This window comes from Pipra filicauda, unplaced genomic scaffold (assembly GCF_003945595.2).
Source record: "Pipra filicauda isolate LSUMZ 115617 unplaced genomic scaffold, ASM394559v2 scaffold77_size3566232_pilon, whole genome shotgun sequence".
In the NCBI taxonomy this organism is placed as follows: domain Eukaryota; kingdom Metazoa; phylum Chordata; class Aves; order Passeriformes; family Pipridae; genus Pipra; species Pipra filicauda.
The window spans coordinates 1,713,415-1,728,188 of NW_024104953.1; the positions used below are offsets into that span (position 1 = coordinate 1,713,415).

The following is a 14,774-nucleotide window of genomic DNA, read 5'->3' on the forward strand; positions in this document are numbered from 1 at the left end:
ACAGAAGCCCTTTGTTTCTGTAGATTTTTGTAAAAGTAGTTTTGCTCCTCGAAATTACCCATTAAAATTAATTTGCTGGAGCTTTAGGTATAATTCTGGCCACACTGAGTGAAAGAGGGAAAATTTCATCCACTTGGATAATCCTTTATCTGGGAGTTAAGCTTCCCTGTTGCAAGGAGAAGGACATATCGCTGCAGTCAATCACGGATGAGTGAGCTTTTAGATAAGGCCTTTCCTATAATACACCCACAACACTTCATTTTCCTCTTGCAGCACCGGGACTGACCTCCCCACTTGGATGAGGCAGAGATAGGGACCGTGCCGTGCTGCTTGGCTGACACGCATTTCGGAGCAACACATTCCAGCAGATGAACCCATTTGCACAGTTGAGTGATCTAAACTTAGAAAGCTAATTTCTCTAATTACAAAGTGAGACTGAACTCCTGTAAAGCTTTTCATCACCTGAGTGGAATGGGAATTGCGCTTCCATAATCATTTAATGTTTAGAAACTAATTAGGAAGCATTTCGTGGGGAGGCCACGCCCCACGTTAGGCTGTTTCACAAATGGATCAGGAGGGAAAACTACCTCTGCTGAGAAAGTTGAGCAAGTGGCAGAGGTGAGGAGAAAGAGCACAGTTTACCCAATGCTACTTCCATAAAAGCTTCCATTTCTTCCAAGTCAGGCAATTTCTTAAAGCTGTATCTCCAGGCAAGCTTTTCAAACGTGACAAAAGATTTTGGAGAAGACGCTTTAGTGACCAGATACCCAAATCCAGTTTGCTGCTACAAGCACTTACCTCTTTCCCTGGAGTGTGTTGCTTGAACTAAAATTTCATAACTGTGTTGTGTTTATTGTGCATGTCTTAGGAATTCCCACCTTAGTTTTTCTGTGTATTAGCTCCCAGGAATTAAAGTGAGGCACTAAATCTCTTTGAGAAGATACTCTGAGAACAATAATAAAAAAAAAAAAGACTGGGGTACTCAGAAATTACTGCATTCAGAACCATTAAAGTCCCTGAAAGAGTTAAAGTTGTAGAGCCAAAAAATACATCTATTGTAGAGCTTTTAAGTTCTATCCAGCTGTAATTAAGTGAATCCATAACACTATTGCTTTCTGTCGCAGCTTAAAATTGAGAGCTTACTCCATTCCAGAGAACAGTGCTGTTTCTCCTTCAGTTTCCTTTATTTGTATGCACATAAAACCTGCTTTCTGCTTGTTTCTCTGTTAACCCTTCAAGGATTGGATGCCTCCCCATTAACCTGGCTTTGTCCTTCACTTATCCTCCCCAGTGGTGGGGTTCCTGTGCACCGGTGATTTGATCTCAAATCCCTGCTTTCTAAAAACAGGGGAGAGCTGAGGCTGCAGTTTAAGGTCTGAGCAGGGGTACAGCTTATCAAGCTGGAGTAGCTTCCAGTAGGTGCAAAGACTGTGACACTGAGCAGTGCTGGCACCTCTGTCACAGACAAGATGACACTTTCCTTTGATAAGCAGCAACCTCAGCTATTCCTGTCAGTCCTGGAAGAAGCTGCAGTGAAACCTGGGCTGAGCCCTGTCTCCAGTGAACAACGGGTGCTTCCAACAGAGGTCCAAGTTTCCAGCAGGGTTCCCCTCACAGCTTTCTGCAAAGGTGCTTCTTTGAGTCCATTTTTTTTCAGTAAGTGCTCAGACCAAGGTTCATTTTCTTGTTATGGCAGCATCAAAATGCCTGAAGTTTTCTTTTCATGCAGATCGTTTCCTCCTCATTGTTAATTGCATGTGACAATATGTGTTCAATACGTTCCCAATCACAAACTATCCTGAGGGTGCAAGACTGAAGTACACAGGGGTGTCATTTAGCTAAGGAAATGACTAAAACGAACAGATTAACACATTTAAATTTGAGTGTACAGTATGTAACTTCTTGCCTTTGCCTGCCATTATTCCATGGCTGATCTAATATTCTGGGCCTTGATTTTAGTTGTTCCTCTGGGGGAGATATAGAGGGAGTTGCTTCGTTTGGCCTGAAGAAACATTTGGAGACATTAAAGATGCTAAAATCCAGATTCAGCCCGAAATATAAATGTGCCTAAATCAAGGAACAAAAAACTTTCAGTTAGGGATGTGTATCAACATCCATAGTTAATCACTTGAGACTCTCCAAGTCCCACTCTGGAGGTAGCTATGGAAAAAGTGCCTGCAGCTTCTAGCAGGGCAGTGGGAACAAGGGTAAATGAGAAGGAATGCAGTAGGAATAGGCTTGGGGCCCCATGGAGAGGTGGCAAATAGAGGGCCTTACTCTTGGGGGTATGAGCAAAACGCTCTGTCACCCTGCCTCTCTGGTTAAAGGTTTGTCTTTGCTCTTTCCACAGTACCTGGAGGGTGTTACATTCCTGCCTCCCTGACACCTGTTTTGTCTCACAGCATTTTCAAACACCCTGGAGATGATTTGCTCTTCGATTGCTCCTGATGTCAGGCTGTGAGTCATGGACCACTCCACGTGTGGTGAAGGACACCCCCGATCTGTGGCACTGTGGCAGCTTGGTGAAGACCCAAAAGAAAAAGAGCCTGACTGTAGAACTGGACCCTTAAAACCAACTGATTTCTTTGAAGGTAATGGCATTACCCAGTGTGCATCAGCTTTATGTCTGAAAGGAGCAATAGACTCTCGCAGATCCACAATCTGTGTGTTGCCCTGAATTGCTGGGGGGAGTTTATATATATTTAATGATGATTTTTTTTTACTGTGGCAGAGGGGAACGAATCGGGATCTGCCACAACTTGAATAGGAGCAATTCTACACCTGTCCCTTTAACTGCACGTTTGTGGTTGGGTGCCTTTTATTGTCCTGCCTCCTCTGGGGCTCTGCGTGTGTGTGTTTGTGTGTGTGTGTAAGGATTTCCCAGCCTAGCGGGTGACCCCTCATCTTGCTGCTCCAAGCAGTGGCTTTCCTCCCCTCCTTTCTTTGCAATATTTATTGGAAGCACGTGCTAAGGAATCTGTGAGCCTGGGATGCTAATGAGTGCATGGCACAGAGCAGAGCAGGGCAGCAGATGCAAAGGGCCAGGCACGTTTCCTAATGAGGGAGTCTCGAGACCCATCTGTTGAGTCTCGTGGGCCCTCAATGAAGTTTGCTGCACAAGGTTGCCAGTGGAGGGTTTTTTTTTTTTCCCCCTAATGCTTTTGGTTCTCAACAAGTGCAATCCTGTATAGAGCAGCATGTCATGGGGTTAGGTTTTGTTGTTACTAGCAGATAATGTGACTTTGAAAAGAACGCCCCTGCCCCAGCTGAAAGGAGGATAACCCTCCTCTACCCCCTTCCTTCCCATCCTTCTTGCTCGGATCAATAACAGGTCCCCAGGCACAAAGCCTGCATTCTTTTATTCTCAAATTAGAGCAGCTGCAGCAGCAACACCACAGCTCATTGGAAACCTATTAGCTTTTGAAAGACTTAATCCAGTTTGAAAATAAGTAGTGTTTCTCAATCCTTCACGCACCCATTCCTGTAAGAGGCAATAATCTTAGGATGCATTGAGGGTGGACTGGGCTTATTATTATAACCTGCATCTCTCTCGGTGTCCCAAAGGGGCAACAAAGAAGGCAAAATGTCCTTTTCCCAGCTTCACAGGGCCTAAGAACATTGGATTTACTCTGCCATATCACACCCTATCACTGAGGTCTGCCGCCTCCCATCCTGCCTTCAATGGTGACCGAAATCGTGGGATTCACTCTCCAATTTCATAGTTTTTAAGGCCAGAAGGGACTATTATGATAATCTATTTGACCTCCTGCACAACACAGACATTAGAATTTCATCCTAGGTGGGATAAAAGCTGGGAGCAGCTGCATTCTTTGATGCTGCTCTGCTGGGCAGCAGTGGAAATGTGGGAGATTTTGGGGGGTACTTTTTCTATAAGGGGAATTTGTTCTTTTAAGCACATGAAGCACAGAGCTTTGCAAATGGGAGCCTTGTGCATACTCAGCAAATGCCTTGCTTTGGACTTAGGAGACCTGATTTTAGGTAGAAAAGGTTTTCTCCCCTGTCTGTGTTTCTTGTTTAGCTTTTCTGTCACCCCTTCACTGAGGCTCTCCCTGCAGCAGCCCTGTGAGCTAATTACTCCCATTTTAAAGGTGAGAGTCTGAACTTCAGCAATTGCTCTGCCCTTCAGAGACTTTTAGGTCATAAATGCCTTGTGAAGACCACAGCAATGGGGAAATAAAGTTTTCATGAGCAGGATCCTGTCTCCTGCCCCAAGTCACACTGGAAATCTGCAGATGATCAGGGAGCTTCTTTTCCCATTTTTTTTTTGAGTTCCAGCCTACTGTGTTTGCTGGGACATCTTTCTCTGCTCAGACTTTTCCTGTACTGTGCCAGTCCTAAACCTTTCCTTCATGTGCTGCCAACTGCTATTGTTAGTTTTGGTACAAATATTTTGCCAGAGGTAAGTGGGGTGGGACCACCAGCTGACTTCCCAAAGGCCACTGAACAGCAACAGCTTTTGATTTCTGCTGACCTGGACCAGATTCAGTGTGGTGACCTAGAGCTAAGGGGCTCAGGATCTCATTACTAATCCCTTGAGCTAGCCAATTCCTTCCACCAAGTCAATGTTTTCTAAAGTGTTAAAAGACTTTTCCTGCCTGCCTGCCCATTAAATCCTGCTCTCCTGTCCGTGTCCTTGGATCAGCCTAATCACTGAAGTGGATCAGTTGGAAGTCTTAAGGGTGCAAGCTGTGGGCCTGGCAATGCAGAAGATGGCAGGCAGCACAGCTGAGGCAGCCACTGCTTTGGGGTGACCCTCATGTGCTGCTTTTGTAGTGCATTGCCAGCTGGGATGTGGGGTGTTTTGCTGCTTTTAGCTAATTTATCTGAGGTTTACAATTTGTATATGTTTCTAGATACTTTAAGTATAGAAAAAAAAAAGAAACCAAGTGTTTTCCTGGATCATCCATTGGCATTGCTTTTTGGATGCCTCAAGTAATAATAATTCTTTTCTGGGTTATTTTAATCTTCTCACTTCCTTAGATGTATCACAGAAAGAAACACATAGAGCACCGTCACCGTGTTCTAATGTATCTTTACTATTAAAACCTTATATTTTAAAGATAGAGAGAAATGTGTTTCAAGAGAGCATGTGGAGAAAACCACTGTGTTTTACATTAAAAGCTGCACTGGCCTCATCCACATGCACTTAGCAGGAAACAGCTTCCATTTGCTTTATTTTAGATTGAATACAGAGTAATTTACAAGTTCTATATATGTAAAATATACATATATTTTACATATATATATATATATATGTAAATATGAAGGAGCTTCCAGCAAAGCTTCTTCATAATTAATATCTGCTTACAAGGGTGGGTATATACATTGCACATGCACATATATTGCTCCATGTATTTGCTTTTATCCCCCCTTACACATATACATATTTATATGGAAAAGGGAAGTTATTCTCAGATGTTTCAGTTACTCATCCTTGATAACCGTTTCCTTAATATTTGCTCTGGTGAAGTGGCCATAGCTGTGTTTTTGTGAGGAATGTTTTTCTCCTTGCAAAGTAGGAACACTTGCCCCCATTCTTTGTGCAGCTCTACATGTGGCAGTGCCTGTGTGTGCACGTGCACTCAAATACTAATTTCCCTCACCATTTTTTTCTAAAAACAAAACTTAATCATAGAGAGCACGTCTGCTTTTGACTGCATTTGATAGGCCAGGTTGCAGGTGAGAAGAAGATGAATCTCCAGGTTTTGCCCTCTTATAAAAGCAGTTGGGTATCTATTAAGCACTAAGCACATTTGCCCTTACTTTTGGTCAGTGGATGAGGATGCTCTAATTCTAGGCTGTCTCATTAAGAATCATCTCACAACAGGTAATTAGCCTCCAGAATCATAGGTTGCTTCATTCCAATACTGGTGATGTCAGTTCATGCTCTGTTACCACTTGAAACTAAGTTCTTAATGTGGAGCTTGACATGAAGGCCTGTGTCTGGCAAAGACACAGGAGCAAAATCTCACAGTGTCCTTCCTCTTGCCAGTGCTTTGTTTATCTGAATTGTTTCCCAAGTTAACTCCTGTGGCCTAACCCCATAGAAGAGAAGATCTAATCTCTAGTTGTCCTCTGGGACCATTCCTGCAAGGTCCTTGAAGAATATATCCTGTTTCCCAGTCAGAGAGTCAATCCAAGGATGTGTCCCGTCTTCTCTTCTCATTTGAAGATTGTTTACCTGTTATTTATGAACTGTGTTTTGTCTATGGGCTATTCCTACTGTGGGGGCATTGTGATGCTTCTTAGAGTAGGAGGAAGGATTAAAATGGCTCAGACTTTACGTTCAACATCACATATTGCCTGCAGAAGGATTTACAGTCATATACACAAACACCCCAAAGCCCAGCCAACCCTTGGAGGAAGCAGGAATTCTGCCATGAAGGTAGATTGAGTCTGTAATAAAGAAATACTGAGAGAATCCTTAATTACGTGCTCTGATGGTGTTTTAGAGCAGCATGGTACATGTTGTTGGGTATCAGATGTAGAATAAAATATCGACCGTTTCAGGATGGTGCTAAAATCAAAGCAATTCAAGGATCAAATTGTGCCTGAGTGTCAATACTCCAACTCATCTGTAGCAAACTGAATGCTCTCGTTTATGCCAGCTAGAATTACAGTTTGGGCATTTTATTAAAGCATGAAGAGGTCACTTTTTGTTCAAAGAGGGTTTTCCTGAAAGGAAGGCAACCAGTGCTGAAGAGCTGAAAGCACCGAGCTGTGTTCATTTGGATTAAAAATAGGTGTTTTGGGCCAGCAGAGCTTCAAAATAAGCAAATTCTCAAACCAAACAGTTTTCCTTTTGGTAGCCGAAAAGGAAACCGCACATCCAGGAGGAATGTAGATCAAAGCAAGCTCTGCAAATGATGCAGAAACACATAAAATAACAAACAAGGCTGGTGGGAAGAGGGGAGCTTTTGTAAGTAGATAGGTCTGTTCATGTTACACTGAAACCAAAGGCAAGATTGCTAAAGAAGATACTGGAGAGGGATATATAAGGCTATACATTTTTCTCCTCAGAGGAATTTTTCCAGCCTGTTTTTGCATTTCCATTGTGTTTGCAAAGTAAGGTATAAGGGGCATACTCAGCACCAGATCTCACTGATACCAACTTTTGCCTCTTATCTCTTACTTTCCTTCTCTCTCTGGTTTCCCTGAGCCTCCCTCTGCCTAAGTTGCAGCAAAACATGTTTGTTTTACTGCTTGCCCATAATGCTGTTAAAGCACATCATCCAGTCATTTTCCATAACTAAACTTTCAGTATTTAGGTAGTTTAACTTTCGTACTTTGTTCATACTTGTAGAACAAAACAATTCAGAATGTTTATAGTATTAGCTGTTTGAATTGGAATTCATTTGTTTAGTGTGTTATATATGAGAATACAAATCTACCTCAGAACTGTTTTTAAGGGAAAACATAATACTGCTAGATATTTTTAAACTTGTTGCTTTACTTATATTGAAGTGAATATGTTGCTGCAATGATTAATTGTAAATACTGAATTGATAAGGATTTGGTAATTGTTGCAGTGAAGTCACTCTTTAGCTTAATGACTTGTCCAGTCCTTTCCTGAATGCATCTTCATGAAGTGATGGGCCTGTAATTCCTGAACTCCTCAGGGTCTTGATCCACAGAATTCTCTACACAAGAGGATGGACCTTGCAGAAGGGAGAAGGGTCTTTTGTCCAACAGTGGGATTTTGGGGATAACTGTATTCCCTCCTGTGGGTCCTGCAGACCTCTCCCTTTCTCCTTTGTCCTGCTGGCTCCTTCCATGTGCCTCTCCAGCTGGCCTGTACCTCACCTTTGGCAGGAAACAACCCTTTTCTTGTGCAGAAAGAAGGTACTTTATTTCCTCTAGCCAACAAGTGGAAAGGCAACACTTCTTTATAAGCCACGTTTCTTCACACAGAACTGAATGTGGCTCTTACCTCTCATCCCCCCTCTCTTACTCCTGCACCTTTTGGAAGCACCCTGGTCCATACTGCTGGAGTAGAACGGGTTCCCAGGGCTCTGTAGATTCAAGGACAGGACACAAGCTGGATTGACACTGTCAGGTCACAGGATAATATGCATTGCACCTTCTCATCTTCCCCTGGTCTGTGCCTGCTCCTTGTGTGGAGGACAGGGGACTGTAGGAACTGTCACTGGGATAGCTTGGAGTGGGTGGAAAACAATGCTTTCCCACTGTACCAACAGAGATTTCCTCCAGCATTTTTTTATTTCTCTGGGACTCTGGAATTGTTTGCCGGTTCTTTGAACTTTTTTTTAACGTGGCCACTTTTAGCCTGAATGGAGACCAGTGAAAGTTTGAGCTCTGTATCCTGGGAAGCTCCTCTCTGTGTGAGCACTGGGCCAGTCAATAGGCTCCAAGTGCAGGGCTGTTAGACAAAGGGACAGCCTGCAGCAAAAGGGATGTTTGTACTGTGGCCAGAGTAGGCTTCCTTAAAAATAATAGCCAAGGGTAAACACTATCAATTCCCAAGTTAGATGCTTGGAAAAATCCACCATCCCGTTTGCTAAGCCATTAGGAAGGGAAATAGGACTTGACAGTTCTCTCTGCTGTGATTCTAAGCATGTTGTTTCCCTGAGAAAGAGCGCCTGTGTTGCTGTCAGTGCTCTGCAGTCACTGGTGGCAAGGGATTGGGAAGATTTGCTGCTGCACAGAAGTTTGTGCATGGCTTGGTTTTAGGTTGTTTCAACCTATCCACATCAAGTGACAAAATACAAAGCTGTCAGGCCTGACCTGGGAAAATAGAGGTGGCATTCCAAAAGGGGTATGTCCATACAGTGGCTTCTGTTTTTCTACTCAAACATGGTCTTTATTTTTGGGATTTCAGGTAGCGAAAAATGGGGGGCTGGAGGGTTGTTAAAAGAGGATTATCACAATCCCAACCTAACTTTGCTAAGGGAAACTTGCTATTAGAGGAAGATTTTTGCGAAATTTATTTCCAAGGCGATGCCTTCCAAAAGCAGAATGGATTTACACGTGTGACCTGCTTCATTTTTGGTAGATAAATGGCCAGCAGATCTGAAATTCAGTCAGCACTCTGCATCCAGTGGCTAGCTGGGTGATCCTCATCACCAGAGGAGAAGATGCTGGGCTTGCAGAATTTGGGAAGTTCATTGGTGGTAGAAAGGTTGAAGAGGTCTTGATGAAAGGCATGGAGTAGACCAGCTCTAAGGCAGGCTGGACAACTTCTGGGCAATTTTATACAGAGTATTTCAAAGTTCCTAGAAAATCTCTCATTGAGTCCAAGAGGTTTTATACTGTCCCACAGTGTTTAGCTGGCCTCAGAAATATGGGAAGTCATCTTGGAATCTTTTTAAGACAGCAAACAAACAGCTCCCAGTATGATTGTGGTGGTTGTGCTTTGCACTGATAACTGGTATCAGAAATCAGCTATATTAATTGGGAGAAAATACCTAGTCCATAAAACTGAGTTTAAGCAATTGGGACAGCAAAATGGCACAGAGACATAAAGTGAATTCAAGTGAGTGAGAAAACCTACTTAGGAACAAGCACTTAGCCCAGACCCTACACAAAAACAACCCAGGCAGGAAATGAAATATATACTTCAACATGAAACAGAAGACATCAGTTGTCTGAGCTTCTTTTGCTGAAGTACCTTGCTGTGTGCAAGGCTTTCAAGGCTGGTCTTTCATTCTGGTGACTCAAACAGTGTTGATAAACATAGTTTGAAAACTGATCTAAAAGGACCTGTGGGGGTCTTTATTTTACACATTTTTTGTCAGGACCCAGCTTTCTAAATCACATGATTAAATATTTGATAACTTTGACCACAGTTAAAACTGATTAGCCTTTAATTCAAGGTTTTCAAAAAGTAAATAAACAGTTTACCCCATACTTACAGAAGCTCAAAAGCCTGTAAAGAAGATCCTTAAACATTAGGACCAGCTGCTTTTACATAACTGTTAATTCAGCTATTGCTTTTATTGCAGTGTGGTTCCTTCACAGTATCTCTTACACTTAGCTATGTCAGCACAAGAGTTGTGTTCTCACTCAAAACACTCATTGGCTTTTTGGCAACAAAAAGCTGTAATCACAATAATTTTTGTATAAGCAGCACTTTCACAATTCAAGTCCTGCATTCAAGAGATTTCTAACAACTCTGAGCTGGAAAGGGACAGTTTTTAAGCAAGGAAAATGCTGTTAGTATCACAATATTATAGAGAAGTCAGTGACATAGGAAGGAAAGCACGTCCAGTGTCATGCCAGATAAGATATCCAGTTGGTATTGGTCAGTATAAGGAGCAAAGAAATTAAAAAGCAATACATTATTTGCCTGAATGAAAAAATATCCATTCATTATTGTTAGTCTTTTGGATCAGCATCACAGGGCTCGATAACCCTGTGGTTGTAACTTGTCATAAATAACACTAATTCGTTTTGAAACACAACATTTGTGATTTCTTGGTTGGTTTTCTGGCAGAGACTTCCACGGATTAATTATTCATATTGAGACTTCTCTTAAATCACTTTTACATATTATCTTTCTACTTCATTGGCAGAACCTTTGTCTGATGTTAGGAGAGAGGCTGAAGAGGACACAGCTTACTTGCTGAGTGTTTGATCTGCAATGTACATCTCTGCATGTAACTCTCATATCATTTTCTTTAATAATGATAATCAGTGTGTTTCCAGCCTGTTTTTCCCAGACATTTCTTTAAGCTTCCTGGGCACTTCACTTGCCAATCTCCAGACCCGTCTTGTTTCTGCTCTCTTCTCTCCTTCCTGTGGGTTCAGTATTTTGGACAAGGAACTTACATAGGGACACTATTGTAATAAGGGAGTAATAAAATTTATGCTAAATGCCCACATATTACAAACAACTGTCTAGACAAGATTTTTACAACACTTATCTCATCCATGGCTCTTATTTTTTAGGTTTTAGGCTATCAAAGTGGAAATACATTGAATCCTGCTGCTAAGAAAGCAATGGCTTGGCTAAGCCAGGAAGGCATTCTCTGCTTTTACTGCTTAAAAATCATGGCTGAGTGAAAAATAAAGGTATTTAAATGACAGAGGAGCTGCAGCACCGAATGTGACTTTTCAGCCTGATCTTTCACATTGCTGCTGGAGGTCAGTTCACAGTGAGTCATAGCATGGTGGTACTGGAAATCTGTTGGTTCAGGGCCTGTGGTCTTCCTACAGGATGATCACATTACAATTTTCAAGTCTCCTGTGTGTTTTGGGTGTCTTTAATTCTGGAGTACGTGTTTTAGGAAGGCTTTCACTCTCCATATTGCAGAGTGTCTTGCTGCTGACACTGAGCACCAGGCAGTGTCAATGGCTCATTTCAAGGGATCTTGGTCTGTGGTGAAAAGAGCAGGAACAAGTCCAGTACACACAGAACAACTGGCTTTTGTTTACTGAGTCAAAGCTGTAAAACCATGGAGGGAGCAAAAGCTGAAATCAAGGGACATAGAAATAATGGAGTGGGGATGGAAAAGGAGAATCAGCGTTTGAGGGTTCTCCTGTATGAAGCAGAGATTTGGGGTCCAGCAATGGGGGAAAGACACAAGTCATTCTTCCAAAACTGCCTGATGCAAGGACCTCTTACTTTAAGTTTGGATTTGGGGCTCTTGGAGGGGAAAAGATTATTTATCAGCAAGAATTCCCCAACACCTTCCCTCCCTCTCAACTTTCAGCCTCGTTCATCAAAGCCAAAAAGTAGCTTTACAGGATGAGAAATATACTCTCAGACTGCCTTGCTGAAGGCAGAGTCCTCCCTTGTAAGATGCAGGAAAAGCTTCCTTAAATTTTATTCTTAAAAAAAAAAAAAATGCTTTCAGCGTTCCTGGTGGGGACTTCCCACTCCTTGGAAGCTACTGCTTCCCTGAAAAACCTTTGGTCTTTTAGAGCATTTTAAAACAGATACTCTTAGGAAATGCTGTACTGCTGTGGGGCATCTGGCTTGTAATCAGTCAATCCTTTCCGAGCAACTCTTCCGTCATGACACCGACCCAGAGCATGCCTGGTGTGGTCCTGGGGAGCCATGTGCCTTATATGTCCATTGCAACTTGCAGGAGGTCAAGTAGGGGGAAGCCAAAGGATTTGTGCAAATGGTGGAGCCAAGCAGAAGGTCAGGGATGGCATTTTGTGGCCATGGGAAAGAGACAGCTCCTTCTCCTGGGTCGGGATGAGTCTCCGTCAGTGCCGAGTCTCAAAGAATCATGGGGCTTCCAGGGCTGGCACCCAGTGTTCTTAATTTTGTGGTGAATAAGAGCCCTGAAAGCACATAATTTAACCCTCCTGAAGATAATTGTTGAAATAAATCATCCTCTTGTTTAAAGAGTAAATCTTCAGCAAGTTTCAAGAGAGCCCACAGCACTGCTGATTTTAATCATTGCTCTGCATAGGGAAGTGTCTCTACTGCTCAGTGTTTCCAAACCAGCACTGCTGCTATTAAAAAGTCAGGCCTGGATTTAGAAGCTGTCACAACTCAAACTAAACCTTTTTTTGAGGGGGATTCCTGAAATCCCAGCTGAAAGAGAAGAGGGCTGGTGAGCAGAGACCCTGCTTTCCTCTCCGGGTTTAAGTAACCAGGAATTCTGCAGTGCCCTTTGGTGCCTCAGTTTCCATGTCCAAACGTGGGGGCCTGTAGCCAACACTCTGCAGTGCATTGCCATTCTGGAGGGGAGAAACGCTTCAGGAAACATGGGTATTTTTGTTTTTCTGGTGTTGATGGGATGTTGCTGGAATAGGGGTTGTGTATGACAGGAAATGTGCCGTGGTGTGTCAGACTGTACCACAGAGAGCACTTCCAGTCAGCCACGGGTGATTTTCACTCCACTTCCCTGTGGTCACCCAGTGGGCTCCCCACTGCTCTGCTGGGCAGTTGCTTTTTCTACAGCATGTCCTGCTTTGGCTGAAATTTTTCAGGGTTTGGCTGGTCCACAAGGGATTTTTTGTTAGGGGTGTGAAAAGGATGGGTTTGGGGGAGACGCATTCGAGCAAAGTAGAAATTACAGTGGTCAGCTGAGGTCTGGAGAGCTGTGCTTCCTAAACCTCCCTGGCCTTCCTCTGGGAGCTGGGCTGTGGCAGAGATGGTTCACTGCAGAGGCAGGATGTGGGCTGGAATGACTAGCCAAGGTGTTCCAACCATGGGTGAGGTAGGGCTTGGATACACTACAGCTTCTTTTGAGGCTGGAGTGTTCAATTAGCACTTGGCAGCTCAGTTGCTCTATGACAGCACTCTCCATTCCCTGGCTGTCTGGTTAAAGGGAGTCCTTCTGCTAATTTATGATACTTAAAATAGCAGAGAATTTGGGTCATTTGTACATGAATCCATGATGGATTTCAGGCAGGTTCCTGCCACTTACCTGTTTTTTCCTGACCACTAGTTGGAACACCAGAGAAGGTTGATCTTGATATTCTCTCGTATTTTTGTTAATTTTTTCCTTTTCTTGGAGAGCACTTGGAGATTTTGTTTCTGGAGTTTTCTGGGGGTAGTGGGCACTGCTGTGGTCTTCTAATCCCATTTCTCCTTGTCTTCCAAACCGGGAAGTCCTTACTGCTCTTCTGAAGTTGATTGTAGTGCTAAAAATTAAATTCATACAGCTTTTGGCACAGCACCATTTGAGCAATTTTAAGTTGTTGGGATTTAATTAACACTGTGCCATTTAAGCTACTTTGAAGAAGAAGAGATACATTTTATTTTGGTTGTATTTTGTATGAAATGTGTGGAGTTATTGGAACCAGATATATTAACTTTGTGCTAGGCTGATGTACACCAGTTAAAAATGTATCCCCTGGCATATGGAATCAAAAACTGAGGGTTTTCTCAGGCACAGATGCCACCCAGCCCCCTGGATGCCACCCAGCCCCTGGGTTTGTTACTGTGTCTAATAGATCTGAAAACACTGGGTTCCAGTGCCACTTCCATCAAGTCATCCATTTTAGAGGTCTTAGAACTTGCTTTTGTCTGAAGCAAAATATTTGTCACATGTTATTAGAAAGGACCTCACTGTGGAGTAAATCAGGGTTTGTTAAATGGTTAAATATCATAGAATCAAAGAATGATTTGGGTTGGGAGGGGGCCTTTAAAGGTCACCCAGTGCAACCCCCCTGCAATGAGCAGGGACACCTTCGACCAGCCCAGGCCGCTCAGAGCCCCATCCAGCCTCACCCTGAATGTTTCCAGGGCTGGAGCATCCACAGCCTCCCTGGACAACCTGTGCCAGTGTTTCACCGCCCTCATTTTTAAAAATGTCTTCCTTATATCTGGTCCAAATGTGCCCTCCTTTAGTTTATATGCAAGTGAGGGATCTGTTTAGCTCCAAAAGTGGGATGGGTGTATGTCAGGAATCATTCTGTCATGTCTGACTTATAATAGCATACAGAAATCATACACGTATCATGCCATAAGCACAAGGTTTCATTGGCAATCATCCTTACAAATTTTGATTTGCAGAAAATCTTGGGAGCCCTTGTCTTTTTCCAGAGTTTTTTTTTTTTTTTTTTTAAATAGTAATCTACTTGGAGTATTTGTAAATCAGCCTCTGAAGAATAAATTGTAAAAGAAACAGTGTGACATTTCCAGCTCTCTTTAGAGGGAGGTCTGTTCAACAATACACTTCAGGTGACAAAACACAAATATGATGCACAGTGCCAAATGGAAAGGAAGAATAGACCCTCTGCTGCTGGGAATAAAAGAAGACTATAGTAATGTGATTATGGTAATGGTCAACAAGTCATAGTCTCGTGCTTTTGTTCACTGTAATTAACTT

The 14,774-nt window shown here is 42.8% G+C and overlaps 1 long non-coding RNA gene across 1 annotated transcript in view; it reads left to right on the forward strand.

Annotated features, from left to right (window-relative positions):
* Window positions 1-300: 300 nt before the first annotated feature.
* Window positions 301-14,774, forward strand: part of LOC114002189 — a 64,502-nt gene continuing 50,028 nt past the window's right edge. The window contains exons 1-2 of the long non-coding RNA XR_003545788.2: window positions 301-385; window positions 2,403-2,591. This is a non-coding gene — a long non-coding RNA (uncharacterized LOC114002189). The remainder of the gene's footprint in view (window positions 386-2,402; window positions 2,592-14,774) is intronic.